This window comes from Mustela nivalis (assembly GCF_964662115.1).
Source record: "Mustela nivalis genome assembly, chromosome: 15".
In the NCBI taxonomy this organism is placed as follows: Eukaryota; Metazoa; Chordata; class Mammalia; order Carnivora; family Mustelidae; genus Mustela; species Mustela nivalis.
This window is the reverse complement of record NC_139034.1, coordinates 81,728,720-81,733,809: the sequence shown is the minus strand read 5'-3', so window position 1 is coordinate 81,733,809 and position 5,090 is coordinate 81,728,720. Positions and strand designations below refer to the sequence as shown.

At 33.7% G+C, this 5,090-nt stretch overlaps 1 long non-coding RNA gene across 1 annotated transcript; it reads right to left on the bottom strand.

The window, feature by feature from the left end:
* Positions 1–749: 749 nt before the first annotated feature.
* On the bottom strand, positions 750–4,832 carry LOC309848854. Its single transcript, XR_014303337.1, has 3 exons — positions 4,719–4,832; positions 1,966–2,098; positions 750–976 (listed from the first exon to the last, which is right to left on the bottom strand). It is a non-coding gene; the product is annotated as an uncharacterized lncRNA (long non-coding RNA).
* Positions 4,833–5,090: the final 258 nt, after the last annotated feature.

Here is a 5,090-nt window from a genome sequence, read left to right as displayed (position 1 = left end):
GAGTGAACTGAATTAGTACCTTTTAATTACACTACAGATAATTCAATCACGAAATACTGAACATTTGAAAATGTAACACTTTAGAACACATTAATAAATCCCTCACATATTTTTAAATATATTTTACACCTTAGTGGCTGGATGAGTTAGTTATGTGTAATGCTTCAATCTTCTCTTATATTTATTATCAATTTCAGTCAACATACTTAAACACACTTCCATTTTTTTTTTTTAAGCTGGGGAATACTAAGAACTGAATCCTTCTATTAAGCCTTGAAATTAGTGAATTAACCACCTTAAAATTTCAAACACTTCTAAGGAATTTCAGGGATAAAAATCCCACTAGTAGAAGAATAGTATTCCACTCTATTTTTTCATTCATTCATTCATTCAATAAATATTTTAGTGAGTATTTGCCATGTGCCAGATGTAGTTTTCTAAGGTTATCTGTTATTGCACAACAGACACTATAGATATAATACATGCTGCTTTGGAATATGTCAAAAATATTTGTCTATGATACCATAAAATAGCTTTCAATATCATTTGTGTTATTGTTATTTTTATGGAAATAGTAGCTTCTTTTTTCCACAGGAAATAACATTATGTGAACTTTTAACCTTCTCTGTTGTAAAAATTTGAAGACAAACAATAACACGTAAATAACGGGAGCCAAAGATGTCATCATTATTGATTTTGATCTTAAAATATGCAAAGGACTTTGCATATTCCATTGATTTATTGTCTGGCTCTGTTTTACCTTAAAAAACAACAATTGATTTTTAGGTCTTCGGTTTGTTTAAGGTCCAAGTGTTAAAATGGGTATTCCAGAAAGAGAAAGAGATGTACGTGCAAAGAAGATAATGGTTATGAAGGTCAACATCTTCCAGGATAATTCCAGAGTGATACTTTGTCACTTTGAAAGTCAGCAGAAGTCCAGAACTCGAAATTGTTTTATTAGGAATACAGCAATCACCTATTAAATTGGGAGGTACTTTTTTTATTATTATGTTGTGTTAGTCACTATAAAATACATTAGTTTTTGATGCAGTGTTCTAAGATTTATTGTTTATGCACCACAACCAGTGCTCCATGCAATATGTGCCCTTCATAATACCTACCACCAGGTTCACCCAATCCCCACTCCCCTCCCCTCCAAAACCCTCATATTGTTTCTCATAGTCCACAGTCTCTCACACTTTGTCTCTTCCTCTGATTTGCCCCAATTCACTTTTCCTTTCCTTCTCCTAATTGGGAGGAACTTCTTACCACATCAGGAACTAAATGTTTACTATTCACGTTATTTTTGTTGTTATGATTGCATGTGCTTCTTTATTTTTGGTAGATGCTGGAGTAGTGATGTCAGAATCTCTCCAAGAATTTAAGATATTTGCCAACATTCTCTAAAACATTACTTTCCAAGAAGATAGGAGGGACAGGGCGCTTTCCTTTCCAGGACTGAGTAACCACTAACAATGGAATATGAATGCCAAAAGGAGTTGGGTTATTACTAGATATAATTTCTTACATTGGAAGCCTTTTTTCTTTGCTCAGTGCTAAACCCAGAACTGGGTATTTTTTAGAAAGTCCTGTAAAAATAATTTAGCTTCCAGGCCTGGAGCCAGCCCAGATAACATTACCATGATCCTGAGTTATTTCCTTAACTATATATCAGGATTCTCTGAATTCCCAGAAGACCATTATTTAAAGGGAATAATCAAGTGGAAAATTAGTGGCTTAAGCCGTGAAAATTTGACATATTCTCAAAAATTATTGCAAAACTTACTTTGGCTAGCAGTAATTCTATGTTTCATATTTTAGTGTGCCAGAGAAAAGCTCAAGGAACAAAAGTGATTATAGCATCATATAAAAGGGGGAAAATGTCACCTATACCATTAAGTAGTATACAAGGTACTCTTCGCTGTCATTGTTACCTTGAATTTAAAGATGATTTATCTAACTCACTCTCTCTGGCACCTTTGCTTTCCATAGGAGTTATGTCAATAGAACTCACTCCCATGGACAGGAAACTCTGTGTATAGCTCCTGTAGGAGGTCCAAGGAGGGAGGCCCAAGGAACTCACACCATCACAATGAACCTAAAAAGGAATTAGCTATTAAGAGACCTAATGATATAAAGTGGATGCACAGAAGAATATTTACATTTTTGTGAATATAAGTTTATGATAGGATATATAAGCTTTTTTTGTTTTTTTTTTTAAGAATTTTTATCTATTTACTTGACAGAGAAATCAAAAGTAGTCAGAGAGGCTGGCAGAGAGAGACAAGGAAGCAGGCTCCCTGCTGAGTAGAGAGTCCAGTGTGGGGCTGGATCCCAAGACCCTGACATCATGACCTGAGCCAAAGGCAGAGGCTTAACCCACTGAGCCACCCAGGTACCCAAGCTTTTTATCACAGAACCTATCACAGGAATAAACATGGAAGTCAATTCTATTCATAAGTCTATTCTTTGTAATATCTCTGTTAATAACTAAAATGTACCACACAATCAAAGCAAGTTGATTTGGGGGGCAGTGCCTAAGTGGCTGAGTTGGTTAAGCTTCAGAATCGTGATTTCCGCTCAGGGCTCAGGTTAGGTTGTGATCTTGGGGTCAGGAAATGGAGCCTTGCCTCATGCTCACCACTCAGCACAGGGACTACTTGAGAGTCGTTCTCCCTCTCCCTTTGCCCCTCCTGTGCTTGCGTGTGCACGCTCTCTCTCTCTTTCTCTCTAAATAAAGGCAAAGGTTATTTTTTTAATATTGAGGATATGTGTCTGTATTTCTCATATACACTTTTTCCAAGTGGAAATGAAGTTAACTTTTTTTCACAAACACTTCCAGTGGAAATACACAACAAAATTTCAGTGTCAAGAAACTGGCTCTTAATTATTTGAAAACTAAAGCAAAAAATGCTCTTTTGAGTATAGCTTTGTATATTTTTCAATTTAATTAGTCTATGGAATTTTAAATACTTTAGAACAATAACGCTTCAACCTAGATTTGTTAATATAGGCTATTCCATGGAATTTAAATATAATAAAGAGATGAATATAAAAATTACATGCTCAGAAGAAAACTATTTAAGTAAAATTTATGAGCATTTCTGGATCTGTAAAAAGAAGGGGGAAAGAAATAACATTTCGGGTGCATTTACTGTTAAACTGTAAAAATGTAATTGGCCAAAGTATGTGTTTGTGTGTGTGTGTTTGTGTACACATACAAGCAATCTTAGCCAATTACATTTTATATATTATATATATGATATAGGATATATGGGGTAATATATAACTTTCATATTAGAAAAAGCAGTATTATTCTCTGACAAGATATGAAAGGGATCATATTTGGTATCCAAAAAACAATATGTAGATTTACTTCATTTTATTCACTGCATTTTTTAATCCACGGAATTTTTTTTTTAATTCCAGCAGAAAAGAAGATTTGCATTATCAAATGACTGATTTGCATTATCAAATGACTAGGAGCTAACGAACAAGTTCCAAATATCTTTCCATCAGGAGAGGAGGTAGTAGGGCCTTCAGCAAATTATCTTGAAAATACAAACAATTTTTTTTTATTTAAAGGTGGATAATGTGTATGCTCTGTTATTATAGTGAATTAGGCAATGCATACTTTAGTTCTTTACTAATAATAAAAAATACTGAAACAAATGTGATCATTTATTTAAACAAAAATGTATAAATATTAATTCTAAGCTTTCATTATGTTCTAATCATTAAACCTACATAAAATGATTTCATCTAAATATACAAAGTTGTTAGCACTTTTTTATGTTTAGCAAGAAAAAATAAGACTGTTTCTAACTTTCCTCAGAGAAATTATATTCTAGAGTCACTGATTTACGTAATAAACTAAATAGGTCACACATTGAAGGTATTTATTTTAAAGCAAAATTGTTCTTTTTATTTTCAAAACAGAGTAATTCTCTGAGTTCACTCAACCTTATCACTGAATTTACTTGTTGAAATAAAAACATAGTAAAAGCATAAAAAACAGATGGAGAGTCAAATCTAGAACATTTTCTAGATAATTTTCTAGTCCAACAAATGCCAACTATCTGTTAAACATTAGCACATAAATAGGGTTTGTAAGAGAGGACGCTTTTCTAAATATGAATCCAAACAACTTAGATGTGCCCATAACATCTGCAAGTTGGCAATTTTGGTCAAATAGCAAACACCTTAGTGCTGGTTGAAAAGATGAGGAAAAGGTGAGGTGTTTGAGCAACCAGAACGGAAAAACTGGAGACCTACGTGTAAGGAAACAGTCACACTATTCCTTTTCATTTTTTCTGGATCAGGATAACTTTTCTATTAGTCAGCCAATAAAGTCTGGAGCTGTCTTTCTTTACACGTGTTATCATTTTATTATATGCAAGTGATATTTTCTAAGTTAGATTCTGTGGATATAAACATCATGCTAATAATAAAATTAAAGGAACTTCTCACTCTTCCCCTTAGGAAAAAAAAAAAAAAACAAAGAACAAAAAACTATGTGAGTCAAATACGGCATGTTGGGTAAATAAAGAGAATCACTGAGGTTTGATTACCAAAGGATAAAGATTTGAATGTTTGTATTGTCAGTTTTGCTTATCTGCAAAATTGAGAGCTCAAGTTTGGACAAAAATATAATTGCTCTTCTACTTTCTACTTCTGGTCCTAAAGAGAGGAGAAAGCTTTATTGTCTAATCTCTTACTTCTTACAGGAGATCTAGAGCAGGGGTAAGACAGAAGCATAAGGAGGTGTGGAGAGCGGCTCTCAGAGATAGGCTTCCTCTGCTTTCTGTGATGTTTTCCTGGGGTTCATCCAGGCAAATTCCCACCCTGGGAGCAGCAAAGATGAAATCAGCAAGGAACCTCTGACCACAATGACTGTCATAGAAACAGAACTCTATTTTTTCATTCATTCTTTCACTGATTCATTCAAAATTCCTATAATACTTAGGAGGACAGCATCATTTCCTTAAATGATAATAACACCATGCCATAAAATTGGAATAAAAGAGTTGTTAAAAATTCCCCTTGTCACAGATACCTTTGAAGATGAATGTTTGTTAGATATTATGGTA